Below are 26,128 nucleotides of genomic sequence, written 5' to 3'. Positions count from 1 at the left end.
TGCAACCACATGTTACCATCATTCTTGACTATCTGACACATGTGCATATGACTATACTGATCAACCATGATCTGTCATGTATACAACCATAACATCAAAAGACACGTACATAAGCCTAATTTATATAAACCTAATTCATCTAAAAATCCTTAACTTACATACCTGCATGTCAAACATACAATACCTGTATGAAGATCTGCTCTTACCCCAAAGTCTAATGTTGCAACCTCATTATGGTGATCTGCATCTCCTACTCTATCTCAACCAACACATTAGCATCATAACAACCAATATCACCCTAATGACCTAAATTGCATACCATGACTTCACAAGGCATGTTTGACCTACTATTCATGCATAACTATAACCAAGGCCATACATGCATAACGACTACATATAGACATATAGCACATGAGTACCAAACCATATACACCTAATTCTAGATAGAGTCCAGTCATCCATTCATGACCATATCAACCTCAAAAACCATGACCTCGTGTATGACGACAACCACTACTACACTGTACACATTGCCACATGAAACCATCAACATGCATAAGAAATTTCTAATCAACTACACATATGCATGAATGCATGTAGTTAAGCATAAGCAATCAGTTCTTGTAACCAACCTACAAGACTGATACATGTAATCAACCATACATGAATGCAACCTAACATACCAGGATGTAATCAAGTGACATATAACAATATGTAAGCGATATATACTAATATGTAAACAATCATATACTCATGACGATGCATTCCACAAAATCAACATCAAGTTCTTCATGACAACCTTACTACAACCACGATCACCATTATGCAATGCAACAAGCACATGGAATGCAAGTGTAATATACACATGCAACTGACATTCATTCATGACTAACACACATGGTCCATCCAGTCCGAGGGGTGAACCTGGCTTTGATACCACTCTGTAACACCCTCCTCCCACATCTACCCAAGTAACCAACCAACTGGGGTAAACAGGCAATGAGAGGCTACTATGATTGGATTTGACCTCCTATGTGACCTTAAGAAAATGGAATCAATGGAAACATAACACATAGGCATTCAACATCATCTTCAGGACCCCCAGGAGCTAATCCACCACTCCAGGTGGCCAACCCCCGAGTTAGTCTAACATTTCAACGAATTAAACCCAAATTCACTCCCATGATAAGGCATGCATGCGACTAGAAACCTATAGTCGCTCCCACAATGCCTGCAAGGGAGAGACTGCAGTCTCTTTCAGCCAGTTTTGTGCCATAGAGTAGGAGATTTAAGCCACCTTTTTAGGGCTAGTCTAAAAACCAATCCCTAGAACTTGATGAGACTTTCCAAGACATTAAATGACACCAATGCAAACCCTCTAACACAAAACTTGATCAAGGGCTTGAGATAACCAAGACTAACCATGACAGACATTTTGTCAAACACTTAGTAAATATGAAACCTACAGGTGTAAATAACAAATCTGAGCATAGGGTCTCATACTTATCTTAGATTCACCATGTAGCATTGTTTCCTTATCACTTTAACTACCATTCCATCCATTAGGTCATAGATACATTGTTCATTCCTTTACAACTAAAAACATGATGAGATCCATACATAACTATTGTCATAAAACATACATATAACCAGCATAATAGGGACAAAAATATCATAAACATATCAGCCATAAAATCCACATATACATCAACACATTTACACATGAAAATCAAAGGAATGAATTTCTCATTAATCAATCCAATAACCAACTGGAGATGGGACTACCACATTCCACCCGACCATAGATTGGCTGAGTCAAGTCTCTCTTTAGCTAATCACCCCTATGCCATATTCCAAGCATGAACATGGGACTCATAGAACACACCAAAAATACCAACAAACATGGATGCCACCGGAGTTCTCTGCCTACATTGTGAGGAATTTGAGTGCCTCCTAGTCTCTCAAGTTTTACCGTAAACCACAGTCCAATCTAGGGATCACTAGGCCCTACACTGAGACACACTCTCCAGGCTTTACCGTACATCCCATCTTGGGACTACTAAGCCCAATGGAGATAAATCCACCTCTTGGATTTACCATATATCCTGCCATTCACCAGCAAGGATTCCTAGGCCCATCGAGGCACACAATCTGGCTTTACGCAACCCACATTCTCGTTCAGGGGTTACTAGGCTAGTGGCTTTATCGTGATCCACAGTCTAGTTCAGGGACCACTAGGCCATGTATTTGTCAGTTCGGAGATCCACCCCACTCAACTTCAAATCCATCTGACCATCCCACATTAATTGAATATGGGAACCCATCTCATCAAAGCTATTATGAAATGTCAAGGCTAAGCTGAAGAACATTGTCACACCTAGAAAAACCCATGCCATGATAGAAAAGGACCACATGAAATACTATGCATGCCAAATCTAGCAAGGAAAATACACATGCAAATTTATACCTGCAATGAATTTTGTTGTAGCTGCTTACTCATGCATTTCCCTGCTTGATCTTTGCTTCCTCTTGCCTTATTTGCCTTTCTTGCTCCAATGCCAAAGTACTCCAATAAAAGTCTAAGTATCCAAGAGTATGAGAGTGAGAGAGAGAATATAAGAGAGCTGCAAAAATGAACTGATCAAGCCTACCCACTGATCCTCAAAAGCCTTTTTATCAATGAGGCATCTATTTTCTTCATTTTCCATTATTTTCCTTCAATTTACTCCTCACATGCAATCTGTGACCTTTCATCTCCTTTTTCTCCTAATTTCCATTATTTTCATAAATAAAATGCCAATAAATTCCTCATGCCTTTTAAAGCCTTAGCCATTCCCTTTGCGATAAATAACCAAATGAACACCCACACCAGGATGTCCTACCCAACATTCAACTTGGAATACATGTCGCATCGACTGTGGTCTTATATATTTTTACATGGAATTTTCACGAGGGTTGTTACAAGGCCCACATATTCCACATTATTGGATTTGGAAATTTGTATCCACCTATGGGTTATGCCTCTCTCTATCTCTAGTTCATAGAGGAGTGGTACTGCAAATTTTTCAGGGATAATCCTTCCTCCTTCAATAAATTTGTAGTATGACCCCAAGCTAGGATGTGGATCAGGATATAGGAGCTCTTAGAGGTCCTTTCCAACTGATTTTGAGGTGTTTTATTCCTTTTGTAGCTCTTTTTTCTACTCCTCTAGCTTTCCCCGTTCGTCCTATATCAGACTCTATCTCTCCTGTAGCTTCTTTTCTCCTACTTTCTCAAATCCAACTTGTGTCTTGGGTTTCTTGAATGTCACTAACCTGGTGGTGGGCCTACGCACAAATGCTACAGGTGACTTGGTTTTTTTTTTAGGAGGAATGACCTCCTCAGTATTTCATTCAATGGGTCCTACTTCTTCCTTTTTATTGGATATTCATCAATAATGATAGGGACCTTTGTGGGAACTTGTGGTTTCCCCTATCTAATTTTGGTTCTCTTCCTGGTTCTGAAATATAGGGGACCTTGTATTGGTTGCATCCTCTTGGGCTTGACAAGAGTTCCCAATGTAGCCAATGTTGTAGCTACTTCTTGTTCAGTATCCCCTAGAGATAGACTTGTTTGATGTGGCTATTTCTATGCTTCTTTGGGTTTAGAAGTTTCCTCGGGGCTTACTCTTTCTTCTACTTGCTTCTCCCCCTCTTCTCCTTTAATTTATACTTCTCCTTCCTTTATCTCTGTTGCCTCTTTTTCCTTTGTTTTTCTCTCCTCTTCTTCTATTTTTATGCCTCTTTACCTCTAATGCTAGAGGCTGGTGTTTCTCCAAGTGTGATGGCTTAGGTTTCTATGAAATTCCCCCTATCCATGTCCACAAATTTAGTCCATAGGAAATGGATCCTCAAGTGGCTCAAAGCATCCATCACTATTAACTTGATGAGGCCATGGTGAGCAAAGTGTTGTTTCTTTCCTTCCCTCACCTTCTGGCTTATCTCCATGATTGATTTTAGGAGGAAATGGGAGCACTAAGTCTTTGAGGGAGAGGTAATCCTGCCTTGAATCTCAGCTCATGGAGAAATATGGAGTGGTAGGCATAAAACACACTTAATCTCCCTTCACAATATATATACTTGAGGATATGGTAAGCTACCTCATCCCAAGGGTAAGGTATGATTTCTCTTCTTACTTCCTTATTATCTTCTACAAGATTCTATTTCGAAATGAATACATTTTTCCTAGCTGTGACACTCATTGCCTTGTCTTCTTTGCTCCACCTAATTCCTAGGGGTAAGGTGGTCACTCTGCTTATGGTTTTAGGACTTAAATAAATGGAAAACCCTGTGACAAAAGTATTGGCACTGTCTTCCCCTTGAGAATGTAATGTCGTGACAAATTCATGATCAAGATCATCATCATACCCGTTTAACAACTCAAAGAAACCCAACCACTGGTGTCTTCTAAAAATGTCTGCTATAGGAGGGTGTTGGTGAATCCTCTTGGCGTCTGAGGGTTCTCTTCTATTAAATCCTCCCCCCATTTCTTATACCATCCCTCCTTGGTGCTATTTAGGTGTGGAATTCAATTTTATTTTAAATAGTCTCAGTGGGGAAACAATGTTAAATTCCTTGGTAGCAGTGAGGGAGAAGGGTGGTAGAATTGTTATCAACCAAACTACTTTTATCTCCTCTAACTACAACAATTTCCAAAGACACCTCCTACTGCCTAATTTACTATTCCAAGCTATTAATTTCAATCAAAATTCTCATGTAAGTGGATGTAAAAACAAGGAAGGAGGGTGTCACTTACTTCTTTCCAAAACAATTTTGTGTGTGCATGATGATTTTGAGACAATTCGAGCCATTGTGGCTCCTTTTTCCACCTTCCAATTTATCTTGTAGCTCCTTCTTGACCCTCCTATAGTACTTGCATGCCTTCCTACAGCTTCCTCTTATAACACTTGCAGACAGGTTCAAAACTTCTTAGTGGCACCTTAGGTGGTCTAATACAATAACTCGTCCTTCTTCTACCTGTTTTTGGAATGAGTGATGGTGCAAATGAAGTCGAGCCCACTACATAATATTCCTTTTTGGGGTAAAAGCTCAGATCACTCTAGTGACATGGAATTAACATGATTTTCCTTTTTTGGACCCCTGTCCCCACTCCCTGTAATCATTTCTCTCTCCTCGTACAAAAATTACCTGCACACAAATTCTTAAAACTGAAAAATAAAAAATGGTGAGAACATAAAAAAATATACATAGATATTTTCTCCTAGAACCCAAATTGGGAAAACCATATTGATTTTTCATTATTTTCCTTTCAATGTTACAATACATATATATACATGTCGAAGCATTCATAAACCCCAATCCATTAACTTGGATTAGAACATAACCATAGTTCCCTTTACCGATCTACAAAATACCATAGGTAAAAACCATCATGCCCAAAACCATGAGCAGAACCATGGGTAGGTCCGCCCATCATCTTTGGGTCCACCCCCCATCCTTGGGTCCACCCAAATATTATTGGATGCATGGGGCTAGTTGTTGAAATAATATAACACACCTAAAAATACCATGGGCCAATATTATGACTTATTAGTAAGACATGTTCAAAAAACCATAATTCATTTCACAAAGAATATTTTATATATTTTATTTTATTTTCATTTTCTAACATTTTCTTTAATTAAATTGGAAAAAAAATTTGTCATAACTACCTTTCCTATAAATCTCAAGATGCTATCTTGATTACCACTAACAATATTGTACAAATATTCTAGAAAGGTTAAATCCATACTATCCACCTATTAATTATTGATAATTAAATTAAAATTATAGAATCCATATTCCAAAATAAACAAATGTAAATAAATTTAAATTTTCATTCTTTATGTCATAATTAATATCTTTTATATTTAAACTTCCATCCAATAAACTTTTCAGTTTATGTTTAATGTGCTATATTTAAAGTTTTATTCTACACATTTTAATCTTTTCATTTTATGTTAATATGTTTTTATTACTTTTATGTTGTTGTTTTCTTAAATAATTTTATAGCCCACGAGGGGTACAATAGACAGTGAGAGGTGCTTTGTTAAGACACTCCGTGGTGAAAAGTCACTAGTTCGAACTCCATGGGCAAAAATCCCTCATGCTAAGAATTGATGTGGCCTAGGCCTCAGTGATTTTGATAGCTTATGCCCCTGGGTTAGGTGTACTAAAATCCTATGTTGGTTGGGCATGATCTATGGGTTGCGTGCCAATTATCTCAGGACTCGCATTACCTAACAAAAAAAAAATGTTTTACAATACTATCATTCAACCTCACATTTCCAGTGTTATTCAAATTTCTATCATTTCCAACTTTTACTATGGTTATATGTCATTGTTAAATTTCTACATTTTTGGGGTTATTAGTTCTTAACAAAGAACGACTATTCTTAGTTAATTTTAAAAATCAACCTAGAATCATCTTAATTCTGGATTTATAGAGGGATCAAATCTCTCAAGGTGCAAACATCTTTTTTGAGTGCAAAACTTGAGGAAAAAATTGCACCTCTAGAGATTTGATCCTTTTGTATTTGTCGTTGGACCTCCGGGGATTGGATGCATGGGGCTAGTTGTTGAAATAATATAACACGCCTAAAAATACCATGGGCCAATATTATGACTTAATAGTAAGACATGTTCAAAAAGCCATAATTCATTTCACAAAGAATATTTTATATATTTTATTTTATTTTCATTTTCTAACATTTTCTTTAATTAAATTGGAAAAAAAAATTGTCATAACTACCTTTCCTATAAATCTCAAGATGCTATCTTGATTACCACTAACAATATTGTACAAATATTCTAGAAAGGTTAAATCCATACTATCCACCTATTAATTATTGATAATTAAATTAAAATTATAGAATCCATATTCCAAAATAAACAAATGTAAACAAATTTAAATCTTCATTCTTTATGTTATAATTAATATCTTTTATATTTAAATTTCCATACAATAAACTTTTCAGTTAATGTTTAATGTGCTATATTTAAAGTTTTATTCTACACATTTTAATCTTTTCATTTTATGTTAATATGTTTTTATTACTTTTAAGTTGTTGTTGTTTTCTTAAATAATTTTATAGCCCACGTGGGGTACAATAGACAGTGAGAGGTGCTTTGTTAAGACACTCCGTGGTGAAAAGTCACTAGTTCGAACTCCATGGGCAAAAATCCCTCATGCTAAGAATTGATGTGGCCTAGGCCTCAGTGATGTTGATAGCTTATGCCCCTGGGTTAGGTGTACTAAAATCCTATGTTGGTTGGGCATGATCTATGGGTTGCGTGCCAATTATCTCAGGACTCGCATTACCTAACAAAAAAAAATGTCTTACAATACTATCATTCAACCTCACATTTCCAGTGTTATTCAAATTTCTATCATTTCCAACTTTTACTATGGTTATATGTCATTGTTAAATTTCTACATTTTTGGGGTTATTAGTTCTTAACAAAGAACGACTATTCTTAGTTAATTTTAAAAATCAACCTAGAATCATCTTAATTCTGGATTTATAGAGGGATCAAATCTCTCAAGGTGCAAACATCTTTTTTGAGTGCAAAACTTGAGGAAAAAATTGCACCTCTAGAGATTTGATCCTTTTGTATTTGTCGTTGGACCTCCGGGGATATATCTATATATATATATATATATATATATATATATATATATATATATATATATATGATTATTATTATTTACACACACACACACACACAAAATATTTCTTATTGTATGTGGACCTTGAGGGATTTGATCCCTATTGGAACTTAATAGATCTATAATATATATATATATGTATATATATATATATATATATATATATATATATATATATATATATATATATATATATATATATATATATATATATATATACACACACACACACTATTTCTTGTTATTTTAATGATTATTAATTTATTTATTTTTTTAGTTTTTTTATTTAATTTTACCTAGTTAAAATGCTTACATAACAGGGCATTATATCTTTTATATACTTGGCTAGAGAGGCCTCTTAACACAATTTTTTTTCAATATTATTAAAAAAAATGTTTTTCAAACATCTTATTGGACCATAACTTGAATTTCTTATTTCAATTTAAATGCCTTCCAAATTTCCTATATAGATATTTTATGTCATGTGCTCTTTTGAAAACATTTGAATTCCATGTAAACTAGCCTACATCCATCTCAACTCCAGATCTACAAAGGGCGAAGAAAGACCAAATCTCTTTTCACTTTAAAAAATGTTTGCACCTCAAGAAATTTTATCCCTTTTAGCCCTTGGTAAATAAGGAATTAAGATGGATGTAGTATGGTTCAATTATTAATTATAATTATAATTATTATTTTTATGTCTTTTATTTTATTTTATTTTATGTTCTAAATTTTCTTTTTATTTTATTTTGACCCAATCAAAATATTTAACATTACAAAATCACTACCATACTAGGATCAAATGTTTACATAAGAGTTAAGTCTACTTATGAACCTCAAATATATATATATATATATATATATATATATATATATATATATAGATGAATGAAAAGTGGAAATCTTGGATAAAATATAATATTATAGTATATTATATTTCACCCAATATGTATTACCAGTAAAAAGTGGCCATGGGTGGGGGGAATACTAATTAAAATGTAATATTATTACAATTTACCTAATATTTCCTATCACCCCTAGTCTAAATATTACATTTTACTCAATATTTCCCCTCACCCTTGCTAATTTTATTGTTGAGTTCATTTACTTTTACACTTCAAATATAAAGAAAAATACAATAAAAAGTCAACTAGTTGAGAGAAAATATTGGGTAAAATGTAATATTATAGTATTATGTACTCACCATTCTAGATCTATCAAAGCTCTATTTCTATAGCACATTATTACATATAAATTAAGAGAATATATTGCAAATATTATATTAACACGATTACCAAGAAAGCCATTAGAATGAAGAAGAAGTTGTGGTTTCGTAAGATGCTAATGAATCAACTCTGTAAAATTGGAGGGTGGAATTTATTAAAAAAATATGAATCACCATGAAGGAAACCCCAACAATACAACAATTCAAACTCTAGTTTCTAACTGCTCATGTGCCACTCTAAGCTAAGGGAAGGACAACTCTTGTGAGGATGTTTGATGTATTATGTTGTCCGAGGCCTCTTGCTAATGCATACAATTGAAGCTCTCAGGTGTGATCGAACCTTGAGGTTGTAACCATAAACCCTAAGATCTAAGACATAATTAATACCATTAGGGCATGCATAGCATTGTAAGTGGTTGGTTCCCCATATTGGGTGAAGGGTACTGACCAATAAATAAATGCAACAAAGATAACACTGAAGCAAGGAAGCTCTAAAGCTTCTACCCATATATACACATTATGTATTCATCTATTTAATGATAGAAATAAAACATGCAAAAAGACATAGGGGCATCAATAGATCCATTATGTATTCATCCATTATTAGCAAATTATATGTTCACCCATTCAACCTAAAATTTACATTTTACTCAATAGTTGAGTTTGTTTATTACTTTACACTTCAAATATAAAGAATAATTACAATAAAAAGTGGATCGGTTGAACAAAATTATTGGGTAAAATCTAATATTATAGTGTTATATTTTACCCAATATTTCTCGCAACCTAGAAAAAATTGGATGGAGCCAAGTTGAAATACTAAATAAAATGTAATAATTGCATTTTACCTAATATTTCCCCCACCTCCTCTCCTCATCCTAGCTCATTTTCATAGTTAAACTTATTCATTTCTAAACTTATCATCCTAGATCCATTAGAGCTCTATTTCCATAGCACATTATTACACATAAATTAAGAGAATATATTAAGAATATTATATTAAAGTGATTATCAAGAAAGTCATTAGAATAAAGAAGAAACTATTATTCAGTAAGTTGCCAGTGAATCGACTCTGTAAATTGGAGGATAGATTTTTGATCTGGACCTTGGGGGGAACCAAGAATACTGTGAGAGGAGGAGAGATCTGACACAAGAACATTAATGAAAAAATGTATGAACTAAATAAATCCCAAAAAAAATATTAAATGAGAAAAAATATATAAGATAAAACCCAGTCCTTTACTAAATAACAAGGAATACATTGTTACATATACATTGTGTGGATCAATCTCTCTTTCTTTTACAAAGTGAGGCTCAAAATTTATAACCTTTTGAGATACAATACCATGGGAATATACCACGGGAAAATACCATGGGAAGATACCACGGGAAAATACCATGGGTGGATGCTACTTTCCATTTGGATCATTCCTCCATCCTTAGGAAGCAAAGGTCCCCATTGCTTAGAGTTCCCTCCTGAGAAGATTTTGTTGAACATGAGCCAATGAAGAGAAATGTTGTGTGGTTGACCCATAACCATGGGTTTTCAGATGACCCATAATTGTGAGCTGTTGAAGAAAAAGGTTTTGTGGGGTTGACCCATAACCTTGATAAACGAAGATCCGAGGATAGAGATACCCTGTAATGCTTGTGAGCCAACTGTATTAGTGATGGTGTGTAGCCTAGAAAATGGACTTCAATGATAAGGGTTTTCTTTGATTGACTTATAACCATGATGAAAGAATATTCGAGGATAGATATACCCTATAATGATTGTGGACCAAATGTGATGTTTACAGTGCGTGGCCTAGAAAATGGACTTCGTTGGCAAGGGTTTTGTGTGGTTGACCCCTAACCATGATGAATGAGGGTTTGAGGATAGAGATATCCTGTAATAATTGGTGAATATTTGATTAAAGTAATAGATAATAAGTTATATTTCAATGCTCATGAAGAATAAGTAGTTGTGGAGCTGAAGCAATGAAGTAAATGCAAATGCAAATGGCAATATCATTCTTTTATAAACATTGTTGAGGTTTTTCCTAGGGCATGTAATACTAGCATGGACTCATAATGCAAGAAAATACTTAGAATAGGCATGCCACATGTCTCAATGATGGCATGGACACACAGAGAACAAGGCTAAAGGAATTTTTCCCTTAGTTACACCAGAGCTAGTGAGCTACTTAACATTCAAAATTTGATTATATGGAAGTTGAAGATGGATCATGGTATTCACCATGGTGAGGATGAAATTATGCAAGGGACCAGGGTTGATTAACCTATTGGTGGGTAATCAAAATTTTATTGTTAATGACCCACTTTTGGTTGCAGACCTCATGGAGACGCATTCTCTTGTCTTCTCTTGATATATCCTCTTAAGTGAAATTGTACCAACAATCACCATAAACTAGAGGTTATACATGTGGATCCCATATAGGAACCCTGGGAATTGAGATTATTGGCAGCTCCCCTAACTTCACAATATCACCAATATTTTTACAATATTTATCCAATAAGTGTCCTACTGCATCTTAATTCAAGAATATCCTTATCGACTAATTTTTATTCTGTTGTGCCATGCTTGTTGGAAACAACCAACCGTTCACTGCCTTTCCTGTGATTTTCTATAAAACCAGATTCATCCCCATATGTCTGAGGAGTTATAGAATATTCTTGGTGTCCAAACCAATGATATTGTTCCAAAATATGATCATGAATACAAGAATGTGACTAAGGAGCCTCACTCATTTGCTCCATCTTCTGCCCGAGTCACATAATGCCCTCATCTTTGAAACCAACAATATATATCCATAGAAGTAGCAGACATATCTTGTGCATAACCAAGACAAGGATCCATGATCTCTGAGACATCCCATTTTCTATTTTCTTCCATTTCTTACACCAAGTTATGCATTGCATCACATCCATGGCATCATCCGATTCTCGACACAACACCTCAATCCAAGGCTTCATCAAATCCTATAAACTTGACTGCAATAATCTAGATTTCAAACCCCATCTCATGGAGGCTCATCTAATTCACCATCTATGCGATCAGACATAAACCCAAATAAGCAATGAAGAAGCCAAATTCTTCCTGACATCCACGAGCTTAAAACAAAATGATCCATGACCACCAATACAAGACAAATCTTAAACCGTGGTGACATAGGTTATTTTCTCTACTTTCCAAATCAAGCGAGCGGTGGCTTGGGATTAAATATTTGCAGCTTTATATCATGACGTAAATCTTTCCACAAGTTCGATCCGCAAAGAATAATAATGCCAGAACAACATAAATCACCTTTCCCCTTCACCCATCACACTTAGAAATGTTCAAAAAATAAAAAGGTGCCATCCACGTAATCATTGATTCCTTGGGGTTTCAGGATCCTCAAAATGCCAATAAAATTTCAAGTTTTCCACCACAACTGCGACACTAAGAAGCATAAAATGCATCCATCAGGTCACAACATCTGTGATTTGGCCACATAAGTAAATGTTTTTAGTGTCAAATCCGAGTTGGAGATTGGTTAAGGCATCAACAAAAGCCACAAGATGCATCCATTTTATGAGGCCCTGTCCAATGCACACAAAACGTCATATCATTTCAAAAGCTCGAGTCAATCGGTCAGGTTTGTTAGTCACCACCTAGCATTGTCATCGAATTTTATGGTTCCTATTTGGCCCTCTTTGTCTTCCACCATGCCAACCACCCAATATACCCAATTTTACAATGACAAAATGGACGACATTTCGACACAATTAGGGCCTAATGTGAGAGCCTCCTTAGCTAAATTTAGCCCTTAAGCTGCAACCTCCTATTCTCTAATAGATCTAGGCCCCAATCAGGCGATGGTACCAATAATTTAATAAAACAAAACTGAAATATTTATATTCTCTTCAAGAAGGTGTTGTCAATATCAGCCACAAAGAAAAAGGGGCCATGGAGAATTTCTAAACTGACCAACCACACAGCTCGGCCATGTTACCCACCATTTTGTGAATGATGTCCCTAGGAGAAAATTTTCTCCAAGATGGTCCTCAGCTGTTAGCCAACAACCCCTTGCAGCGACCAACTAGCTCTTCGTGCCATTTCTATGCCACCTGAGTTAGCCATGTAGTCCCTCACCCATTTGTCATGATCATATGTTTGAAGGTGGGCCTCCTGAACATAAAGGAATGCATTGTCATTTGGTAATTGAGTATTGTGGTTTTATTTTCATGGACACTTATGGGCATGGATTAATGTGGGATTTGGCAAAAAGAGTCGGCTAGGTTTGTGCTTTTGTCCCCCATACCCCTTTTGGATGTTACCCTTGGATATTAGTCCCTTGGGATATCCTTTACTGACCATTGGATTTTAGGGTGGTACTACATAGGAAACCCCAATTTTGGTTTCGTGGTCCCACTTCTCGATCCAAATATATCATTCCCCTTCCGCTTATTATAACCCCATTCATCATCTTTCCCACCTGGGTCGACATTTCTCCAATTGGGCCACATAGGGTTAGCCTCCCCTTCCCCTTACCCACACCTCAGGTCAGGGTTGGAAAAATGCTCCGAGGTTGATGCAGCTGAAAATAAAAGTAAAAGCATAATTGGCCACATTAAAAGGAAAATGTACCAGAAGATGCAAAATATGGTCATGACAAACACATTTAGCACGTGGGAAAAAGCCAAACGCATGAACTATACCCCATACCCATGGCCATCACTTTGGTTCCATAGGCCCTAGATGACCCTTCTTTATCATTCTGGAACCCATGATTGTCCCAACCCCTGGTGGGAAATGAACCAACATACCTTAAAGGGGTATCCACTGATATACCTTACAGATCATGCTCCTATATTTTGAGCCCCGAGCAGTTAATCAAAGAAAAATCATAAAAGGAAAAAGGCATATAAATAAGGGTGGAAAAATCAAGGTTGGGGCACCTCATGCACCATGATTTCTCCCTCCTATACATTATATACCCAAGTGTGGGCTTCCATTTTACTAGCTACCCTTCTACCCCGACATGTGGCCCATGATTTCCCCTTCTATTCCCTATTCAATTCATCTCTTTATCACATCCCACCACCATTTGAAGGATGTAACTTGGACATATTCTCCCCTCTAAAGGTAGACACCACCTAACAGGGTACTTGGTTAACCCCGTTTGGAGCTAGGAGACATTAGCACATGCCATAATCCACTATGGAAGGGCATTCCACTATGAAGTATCCACATATTTTCCATGGTTTGTAAGTTATTTAACTCAATTACTTTAAATGACTTGTGGTACTAGAAGGATAGGGGACGTATTGGATCTTATGCAAGATTTCAAATGGTCTCCATTTTGGGTTTGGTCTCCCTATATGGGGTCCTAACCCTCCAGAGGGCTACATTGACACGTATAGGGTGTGTGTAGAGATCCATGGGCCTCAAAATAAATAGAAAACACTCCATGGATGCCCATAAATGTTCAGAGTTTGCTCTAGATTCACCTATTAGACAAGGGAGATGCACCTAGTTCACTATGCCTAGCTGACCCCACAGTTGTACCATGCACTTGGTAGATGATCTAGGACTTGTATGCTGATGTGGCATCACTTGCACCATCATATGAGCCCTTACAGATGGTCTACATGCATCTTCGATCTACTTGGAGACCCATGAGGTTACTTGTGTGCCCCCACACCCATTGGGAGCAACACAGGTTTATTATTTGAGGAATAAGGGGTAAACCCCTTGTCCACTACTTCTAGGAGTCCTATTCATCATTATGGCACTTATGGGCTTCAGCAGGATTCTTAGAAGGCACAACAACATGTATTATTGATCATTCAACCTCTTGAGAGGCTTATTCTTTTGTTTATGAGGTAGTTTGGTGGGCTTGTCACCAAAAGTTAGTTTTTTTTCACACTATTTTATTGTAGGGGCTAATGTAGGCCTAATTATCTAAATCGAACTCATTAGAAGGGTATAAATACAAGTGATGAGGATTCATTTTAGAATCATCACTTGAATTGGATTTGTATCTCTTTAGAGAACTTCATTATCCTTCTTAGAGGACAAATTTTGGGAGCATGGAATGAATTTTGATGTTTGGATTATTTTATCTCATCTTGGAGCTTCTTGATTGGAAAATTGTTGAAGGTTGGATATACTCTTAATACATGTAGTTACATTTAACGCTATTTTCTCCTTTATTTTTTCCACATACATTGTTGCTAGATTTTTGCTATACTAGGCTAATTTGTTGCGTCCATTTATGCGAAGTTGTGAAAATTGGGTCTCTAGATAGTGATGCTTCATGTATGGGTCATGTATTATGAAAAAATATTCTTATAGATGCTTCTTTACTGAATTTCATCTTTATATGACATCAATTTTTCAAAACGAAGTATAAATCTCTTGAAGCTGTTGTCATAATGTTATGCGAAGTTGTCTTTGAGGCCTCCTTGACATAGAAAATTTGATGTCAATAGTCATAATTAATATTGACTCCAAAATATCCCCAAAGGACTAGTCACTAGTCCACCATAAAGGTGATCACTTCAAATTATTTCCTTCTCTCACCTTATGTTTCCTAGGTCTAGCCCCATAGGTCTCCTAGGGCATCATTTATCTTGCAAACCACCCACAGGAAAGGTTCGATCTCTTGGCATCACCTGCGCTCGGGTTTATCCTAAGATCCCTCTAATTTTGGAGCAATTACAATGGTGAGAGTGTGAGATACTCCAAGTGCTAGCCTCAAGCTTAATCTTGCCCTTGGTTTCCTTAGGCCTAAAGACCTCATTGGGATTATCACTTTCTCTTTTGTTGAATATTGTTTCCTTCATCCCATTCTCTCTCTAGAATAGGTGAATCATATCATTGTTTTCCAAACCCTTGCCCTTTGACCTACCCCCCGGGTCCACCTAATACTATGTGGTCCCATACCTCATTAAGGATAATTCTTCAAGGATCACTAGGAATCCAATCCTTAACAAGAATTCTAGGGTTTGAGGGCCTCCATCATAAGATACACACCCTAAAAACTCAAATCTTGGAATTCTCCTTAACTCCTTCCTTGAGAGCCTTTAACCTTACCTTCCAAAGAAATCAAGCAATTCTCTGAGCCTCTCTTGTGAATAGGCTCCTTAGGATCACCCCTCACCCTAACATTGGTATATTCATTTATTGATCCTTATTATATAGGGACTCCTCCCATCGGTGAAATTTTGTAAAGAGTAGGGAGACAGAGCTGAGGTGATAGTGGGATATTGCTCCATTGTTGCCCTTAACTTGGTAGTAGCCCTTCAAGGAAACCATTTTGGGACCCCTGATAGTTTGAGTGGCAACATTTATGGCGTCGTTACCAGGGAAGAAGTAGATGTCCCACCATAGTGAATCATTAAGGATTTAATTCATTAAAACTAATTTTATTATTCCTCTGTCGACTCCACTCATTTTCCAAACCCCTAGTTTGCTTGAAGGTGACAATATTCCTCCTTTAAATAGGGCTGCTGGAAAAAGGAAGAAACAAGCTCCATCACTTGTTGAAACCACTCTTCTTCCTGAGTTTCAAAAGGTTAGTGAGCCCACCACAAAAATGACAGCTAGTTCCACCATTGACAAGCCAAAAATGACCAAGAGTGAAAGACATTTGGTTAGGGTCTTTTCCCCTTTGAAATTGAGTGATGATCCAAAACCATTACCTAAAAAATATAACCGATGGTTACCCAAGTTCAAAGGTGATGTTACCATGAGTGCCCATGACTTTGTTGAAGAATTATATTGGCACATGTCCCCTAGGATGATATTTGATGAAGATAGGCTCATGGTGATCTTTGATTTATCTCTTAAAGGACAAGAAAGGGAATGGTACCTTAGTATTCCCCTAACATGCATTGAATATTCTGATGAATTTGAGGACCTATTCATGAAGGGATGGTCATGAAATTCCCAAGGAACCTTCAATATTTAGAAGTTTTATCAAATATCTAGGGGAAGGGAAGACATCCAGAAATTAATTCAAAAGTTTGATAGTGTTAGGTCCCTATAATACTAGTGTATTCCATTATTATTATTGTCATTGTACCCCTTATTGTTATTTTTGTGTCCATGTTGTCCCCATATTGTTATTATTGTGCCCCATAGAATCCCACTATTGTTATTGTTGTGCCCTTACATTATTATTGTTATGTCGGCTCTGATTATATCGTGACCCCTTAGACTCCTATATATAGAAATGAGGTCTTGTCATTTGTATCATCCAAGAATTGTTCATTTGTGTAATGTAAAGGAGGTTTCCCCCTCAAAGAGGCTATGTTTTAAGTTGTTGATCTATCTCTTTCTTCTATTTTGTGAACTGGTTGCATAACAATTGGTATCAGAGCTTTGGATTCTAGGGTTTCGCTGCTTCAAACAGGTCATCGTGGAATTTTCACTATAAATTTTGTTATACTAATATTTAGAATCTGAAATTAAAACCCATTTGAGACGAACTCGGGATGAACTGCGTGACTGAATTTTAGATCTTGTGTCGCTATATTTTCGAAGATATGAACTGAGGAAGTTAGGGTTTTTGCAGGCTCTTGAATTGGATTTCAAACAAGTCAGCTTGGGAAAATCATCATAACTTTCTCTCTAGGCATCTGATTCAAATTTCGTAAAAGGTGATAGAAATAAGAGGGACTTTATTTTGTTGGGTATCATTTTCAGAACCTAAGGTAGAAATAGTGACACGTGGCACGTTGTACAAGTTCGCTCTATTGAACCCATCTATAATTAGGTCATCATGGGAGATTGGGCATAACTCTTTCTTCGAGAATCAAATTGTGATCAGACTTGTGGGGTTGGAAAGAAGCCTTAGAGGGCTATCATAGGCCAAATTTTTAGAACTTGGAGATCCAAAATTACAAAGTTACAGGAATTTCAAGATTGAGCTCATACAAAGCAGAAAAAAATAAAAAATAAAAAAATGTGTAGTTTTTTTTTTTTTTTTGCATAAGCCTTGTTTGAGAAAGTAGTTTGAAGTGATTCAAATAGAATTTTGAAGCATAATTATCATTCATTAATTAACCTCAGAAAGAAAATGGAAACACCTAGTAAGCAACCTGAAATCTCTACTATGACACATGAAGAAGAGGAAGAAATGCGACATGATATATCAAAATTACGAGACCAAGTGCAACAAATTTCGCTCTTGAAAAAAGTAACTGAAGCTAAGATGGATGGTTTAAAGAATTGAAGGGAAGATAAGATGGATGGAATGGAAGTTAATATGGGTGGTATAGAAGTAAAACTTAAAGGCAACATGGAAGATTTGAAGATATATTTGACAAAGTTGCTACAAGAAATGTTTACTAATGGCAAAATGGTAGTAAAGTAAACTTGTGATGAGAACAAAAGAAATGTTAGTCATGATTTCATAGACTCTAACATTGGACTGAAGGCCACCATGTTCCAAAGATCAATATGAGGAAGTTTGATGGCACGGATCCCGTAACATGGATACTACAGATGAAGCAATATTTCGATCTCCACAATGTGCAAAGCACACAAAAGGTATGCATTGCAAATTTATATTTGGAACCCAATCAGTTTGTATGGTATCAATGTCTTTGCTCTTGTAACAAATTTTCACTTGGGAAATTTTTATGGAAGAAATGATGGCACATTATGAGGATACAAAAATCAACACCTTTTTTAGCTAATTGATAAATCTCAAACAAAAGGGTTCAATGGTGGAGCACATTGGGGACTTCCAAAAATTGAATATAAGGATAAAATATATTCCAAAGGAGCATATGATTGATGTTTTCATAGGGACTTTAAAGGATAACATCCAACATGAGGTTCACCTTTGGGAACTTGATTCACAGGAGAAGGCATTCAGGTTGGCAAGAAAAATTGAAAGAAAAATTATGGAAACAAGGAATCCTATAGCTCACAATTATAAAGATGGAAGTGTTGTTGCCCTTAGCCTTCCACAACCTACAAGTTTGACACCACAACAATTGGAAGAAAAAATAGCAAAAGGACTTTGTTACAGTTGTGATAGAAAATACACTAAAGGTCATAAGTGTGTTGAGAATAAATTATTTTACATAGATTGTGAAGAGGAGGAAGAAAAGGAAAAAAAACATCAAAATAAGAGGATACACACCAGGAACAAACCCTAGAGAAAAAAGAAATGAATCCAACGATATCTTGTAATGTATTGGCCGAAATTACCACTCCTCAAACTATCAAGATAGAATGACATATCAAGAAAAAAGGTAATAGTGTTGATTGATTCTGGCAGTACCCATAATTTTATTCATTGTAAGATAGCCAAGGAATTGAATTGCTTCCTATATCCAGCACTAGAGTGCCAAGTGATGGTTGCAAATGGAGGAATCATAAATTTCTCTCAAAATTGTCATAATAGCAAGATATCCATGGGAGAATATGTGTTTAATAGTCCAATGCTTTCCATTCCAATGGGTGATGTTGATGTTGTACTAGGAGTCCAATGGCTACAATCTTTGGGTACGATAACTTTTAATTTTTAAGAACTTTTCTTGAAATTTGTTTCAGAAGGAAAGGAAGTTGAATTAAGGGGTATCACAGGGAAACCAGGAAAGATAATCAACTCTAACGACATGACAAAGATTCTAAAGAAAGAACAACGAGGCATAATTTCACAATTACGTTTGCTAGAGGTTCCCACATTCGATTCATCTATTTATCCAGATCTCCAAAAAGTCTCGGACAATCATTCCAAGGTATTTCAGACTCCCAAATGCCTCCCACCTATTCATGATCATGATCATGCTATTCACTTGATTCCAACAAGTGTTCCTCCAAACATCAGGCCTTACAGATGTCCCTGTGCCCTAAAGAATGAAATTGAATGTATGGTTGCAGAAATGTTAGAGGCTGGTATAATTCAACCTAGTCAAAGTTATTTCTTTGCTCCAGTAGTATTGTTGCACAAGAAGGATGGATCACGGCGCATGTGTCCAGATGATAGGGAGCTCAACAAGCTCACTATTAAAGATAAATTCCCCATTCCTATCATTGATGAATTATTGGTTGAATTGCATGGAGCAATTTACTTCACCAAGTTAGACCTTCATTCAAGATATCATCAAATAAGAATGAAGATTGAAGACATTATGAAAACAACATTTACAACTCATGAGGGTCATTATGAATTTTTGGTCATGCCTTTTGGCCTTACCAATGCACCTTCTACATTTGAAGGTTTGATGAATTCCATTTTCAAACTTTTCCTTAGAAAATTTGTGTTAGTATTTTTTGATGATATACTAATCTATACCAAGTCTTGGAAGGATCATGTTTAACATGTTGACAGAGTGTTCAAACTATTGGAGGAGAAACAATTATATGCAAAAACCTCCAAATGTTTCTTTGGGGTACAAGAGGTGGAATATTTGGGTCATATTGTATCTCATTAAGGTGTTAAGGTAGACCCTAGAAAAATTAAAGCCATTAAGGAATGGAAATCCCCGCATCCATAAAGCATCTGCGAGGATTTCTTGGGTTGACAAGATATTATCACAAGCTTGTTAAGAAATATGGCAGAATAGCGGCACCTCTAACAACATTAATGAAGAAATATGCATTTTCTTCGACTCTTGAAGCAATGAAGGCCTTTGAACATCTTAAAGAGGTAATGTGCGAAGCACCAGTCTTAGTTATGCTAGACTTCACAAAAACCTTTATTGTGGAATGTGATGCCTCAGGAAATGGAATTGGTGCTATTTTAATGTCAGAAGAAAGAACCATTTCTTTCGAAAGTCATCCAATCAAAGGAAACTATTTACACAAAGCTATTTATGAGAAGGAAGTGTTGGCAATACTACATGCACTTAAGAAATGGAAACCTTACCTAATGGGAAGACACTTCAAGGTAAAAACAGATCATGATAGTCTTAAATACTTTTTAGAACAAAGATTATCTTCAGAATAGCAGAAAAAATGGGTCACAAAGATGCTGGATTATGACTTTGAAATCATCTACAAAAAAGGGAAGCAAAATGTTGTTGCATATGCACTCTCAAGAAAGGATGAGGACATGGAAGCATTGCTTTGTGCCATTTCTATTATACAACCAAATTGGATAAATGAAGCAACGGATGAATGGAAGAATGGTGAAGAAGTGTGGGCACTCATTCAAAAGTTGCAGCAAGATCCCAGTACATCCGATACATTTAGCTAGAAAAGTGATTTGTTATGGTACAAAGATCGCTTATACCTCTGTAAGAAATCCCAAATCAAACAAAAGATTCTTAGGGAATTTCACATATATCCCTTAGGAGGGCATTCATGATTTTTAAAAACTTACCACAGGGTTAAGAAGGATGTTTCTTGGGATGGCCTTAAATTTGATATTCAAAATTTTGTGGTGGAATGTTTGGCTTTCCAACAAAATAAAGTTGAGACAATTAAGACCCCAGGTCTATTACAACCTTTATCCATTCCAAGTCAACGTTGGGAGGAGATTTAAATGGATTTTATCATAGGTTTACCTAGGTTTGAAGGAAATAGTGTCATCATGGTGGTAGTTAATAGAATTACCAAGTATGCACACTTTTATGCATTATCTCATCCATTTAAAGCCAATACAATTGCTACTGCATTTATGGAAACAATTGAAAAGCTACATGGAAACACAAAGATTATTGTAAGTGACAGAGATCCTATTTTCACTGGAAATTTTTGGACATAATTATTTTCTTGTCTGGGTACTCAATTAGCTCATAGATCATCTTATCATCCTCAATTTGATGGGGAAACTGAGATAGTGAACAAATTTTGGAAGGATATCTCCATTTCTTTGTATCTGATAAATAGACACAATGGGTCAAATGGTTGCCTCTCGTTGAATGGTGGTATAACACTTCCTTCCATGCTACAACAAAAATGACCCCATTTATGGCGTTTTATGGATATAATCCACCTTCCATCACATCATATTTAAGATAAAATTCTAAGGTTCAAGTAGTAGAAGATCACATCGAGCATCAACAAAAAGTTCTCCAACTATTAAAGGATAACCTCACTTTGGCACAGAATAGAATGAAATAACAGGAATATCAACATCGTAGTGAAAGAAGTTTTGATGTAGATGACAAGGTATTTCTATGACTACACTCATACAAACAAATGTCCCTCAAGCAAGCTAAGAAGGATAATAAATTATCACCAAAGTATTATGGTCCATACAAGGTGTTGCAAAAGATTGGTACTATGGCATACAAATTTGAACTTCCTGCATCTTCCTAAGTACACCCAGTTTTCCATGTTTCATGCTTAAAGAAGGTTATACATGACAAGTTCCCAGTTTAAACAATATTGCTAGAGCTTGACGAGGAAGGAAAAATCATATTGGAACTTGAAGAAGTCATAGAAATAAGATCTCGAGAGCTACGAAATCGATCAATTTCAGACTATCTCATCAAGTGGAAGAACTTACCTACTGAAGATTCTACATGGGAGGATGATAATTTTATACAGAAGCATCCAGAACTACTCAAGCATTGAGGACAACACTTTTTTTGAGGAGAGGGGAATGTTAGGTCCCTATAATACTAGTGTATTGCCTTATTATTATTGTCATTGGACCCATTATTGTCATTGTTGTGCCCATGTTGTCCCCATATTCTTATTATTGTGCCCAATAGAAGCCCGCTATTGTTATTTTTGTGCCCTTACATTATTATTATTATGTCGGCTCGGATTATATCGTGACCCCTTAGACTCCTATATATAGAAAGGGGTTCTTGTCATTTGTATCATCCAATAATTGTTCATTTATGTAATGTAAAGGAGGTTTCCCCCTCGAAGAGGCTACATTTTAAGTCGATGATCTATATCATTCTTCTATTTTTTGAATTGGTTTCATAACAGATAGGGTAGTTCAGGATATCTCTGATCACCTAAAATCTTATGATTCCAACATCCTTGAAAAATTTATTAAAGTTGTAGGTGGCTACCTGACATATGCATTGAGGGACAAGAAACCTTCTACAATTGTTGAGGCTAAATAAATGGAATTGTAGGTTGAAGAAAACCTACATGTCTCAAGAATGGATGCCAATGACCTCCCCAAAACCAAAACTAAGGCCAAGAAGGAAAAATACAAAGATCAACATGAAGAAACCCTTCTGGATATCCTTAAGAAGATGGAAACACTTAGTGAAAAGGTACACTTACGGGATAGGATAGTTATGAATAAAATCACTACATTGGAAAAGGCCCAAAAGTCCAGTTACATTCCAAAGGGAATTTTTTTTCCTAAAAATATAAATGAAGAAGATAAGCCAAGCTCATGTCAAGTCACAAACACTTTGGCTCCAACTAATGCAGTGGATGAAGGCTCATCTTCCAAACATGAGAAAAGTGAAAGTGATGAGAGTGATGATGAAGAAGTAGACGAGAAGGATAATCTTATGGAATTCGATGTCTTTACCATTCTGATAGGGGGTTCATACACTCATACTCCTATTAGTGAGGTCAAAACGAAAGAAGAGAAAGAGGAACCTATTCTTAATACTAATACTTGTAATGGAAGATTCAAAGGGGTGCAATACTCATGAAGGTATAATAATAAGGACCCCACAACCTTTAGGGAACCCAAGAAATATGACCCACCTCCTATGCAAGCCCCTCCTAAGGAATCTCCTTTTAAATATCCTCCTAAAAAGTATCCCCAAACTAAAGTTGAACCTAAAAAGGATCCCCAAAAAGGAGGAAATATCAAAAAGAAAGAAAATGGAAAACAAGTGGGACTTAACGTTGATTTAGAAGCTACCATAGGGAAGATAATTGTACCCGTTCCTCTAAAGGAGATTGCAAAACTTCTTGAACAACAAAAAAAAATTAGGAAGTTCTTGGGTTTTGAAGAGGAGGAATTACTTGAAGACTTGCAAAATATTCATATTCTCGATCGTAACCCTAGACATGAACCTTTTATGCTCACTTTGGCTATCAATGACCATTATTTACATAGTTGTAGGCTAGACTCAGGGGCTTCCACTAATATCATGCCTTTAAAAGTCATGAAGCAATTAGGTCTTAGCATCACTCAGCCATATAAGAAGGCATGTGGTTTTAAATCTAAGCTCGAGGGGGTAGAAGGTCTCATAAATGGTCTTAAGGTTTCTTTGGCTAGGAACCTCAATATATCCCTTCTCATGGATGTTTTCATCATAGATATTCCTAATATGTGGGGAATTCTCTTGTCTAGGAAATGGGGGGCTACAGTCGGGGGTCATGTTCAAATGGACTTATCATATGCCATTATCCCACAATATGATGGAACCCGTTTTATCCTCTACAGCGAACCCACCTACTACTCTCATGTGATTAAACCTGGATCAAATCCATATTATGAGGCACATGACATTGAAAATCCTTCTCTTATTTTGTTCTCACAAGAGGTTTGCATCCTCAAAAGACCAAATCACAAAACAATAAAAAAGTGGAAGCCTAAAAAATATTATAAGGTAGGGGACTTCGTCTTAGTATTTTATGCCTGTTAAGATTCATGGAAATTTTTGGGATGACTATTACTACATTTCTAAACTGAACAATGAACTATGGGCACATCTAGTCAAGTTAAGTCATATCACCCCTTTCCTTAATACTTGAAATTGTACTATATGCATGTTAGAATAGGATGCATCACACGATGATTTTTGCATTAGAACTAATGTCATATGATATTTTTCAGGATAGATTAGTTGCATTTATATTAAAATTTGCATATTCCATTATTTGTTTATTTTATGGCCTAACATTAAGCATGGGTGATCATAAGACACCCTAAAAACATGTTTCCCCGAGCGTTTAGTCTTTGATATCTGTAGGTAATAGGTCTACGGTAACCTAGAGATTGCTGGAGTTCTCATGACCTCCCATTCGAGTAGCTTCACCCACTTTTTGAGAGATCGTGTCTCAATTGGAGCTAGATGTTACCCACCATTTTGTGGGTGACATCCCTAGGAGAAAATTTTCTCCAAGATGGTCCTCAACCGATAGCTAGTAGGCCCTCTCAGCCACCAACTAGCTCGTCATGCCATTTCTCCACCACCTGAGACAACAATGTGGTCCCTTGCCCATCTGTTATGATCGTATGTTTGAAGGTGGGCCTCCCGAACCTAAAGATATGCCTTGTCATTTGGTAATTGAGTATTGTGGTTTTCTTGTCATGGACACTTCTGGGCATGGATTCATGGGGGGATTTAGCAAGAAGAGTGGGCTAGGTATGTTCTTCTATCCCCTAGACCTTTTTTGGGTGTACCCTTAGATCTTAGTCCCAGGGGATATCCTTTACTGACCATTGGGTTTTAGGGTGGTACTACATGGGAAAACCCAATTTTGGTCGCATGTTCCCGCTTCCCGATCCACATATATCATTCCCCTTCTGCTTATTATAACCCCATCCACCATCTTTCCCACCTTGGTCCACCTTTATCCAATGGGTACACATAGGGTTAGAATCACCTTCCCCATGCCCACAACTTGGGTCATGCTTGGAACAATGCTCCAGAGGTTGATGTAGTTGAAAAGAAAAGTAAAATCATAATTAGACACATTTAAAAGGAAAATGTACCACAAGATGCAAAATATGGCCAGGACAAAGACATTTAACACATGGGAAAAATCCAAATGCATGAGATCTACCCCATACCCATGGCCATCACCTTTGTTCCATAGGCCCTAGATGAGCCTCCTTTATCATTCAGGAACCCATGATTTTCCCAAGCTTTGGTGGGAAATGAACCACCCTACCTCAAAGGGGGTATCCACTGCAATACCTTACACATCATGCTCTTATCCTTTGAGCCACGAGCAATTAATCAAAGGAAAATCATAAAAGGAAAAATGCATACAAAGAAGGGTGGAAAAGTCAAGGTAGGGGCACCTCATGCACCATGATTTCTCCCTCCTATACATTATATACCCAAGTGTGGGCTTCCCTTTTACTAGCTACCCTTGTACCCCAACATGTGGCCCAGGATTGTCCCTTCCATTCCCCATTCCATTCATATCTTTATCACATGTCACCACCATTTTAAATATGTACCTTGGACATATTGGACATACTATCCCCTCTAAAGGTAGACACCACCTAATAGGGTACTTGGTTAAGCCCCTTTGGAGCATGGATACATTAACACATGCGAGAGCCTACTATGGAAGGACAT

The sequence above is a fragment of the Pinus tabuliformis genome, chromosome 4_1 (assembly GCF_031772625.1).
Source record: "Pinus tabuliformis cultivar Carrire ecotype Pingquan chromosome 4_1, CPIR1, whole genome shotgun sequence".
NCBI lineage: Eukaryota > Viridiplantae > Streptophyta > Pinopsida > Pinales > Pinaceae > Pinus > Pinus tabuliformis.
The sequence above is the reverse complement of the archived record's forward strand: the minus strand, read 5'-3'. Positions refer to the sequence as shown.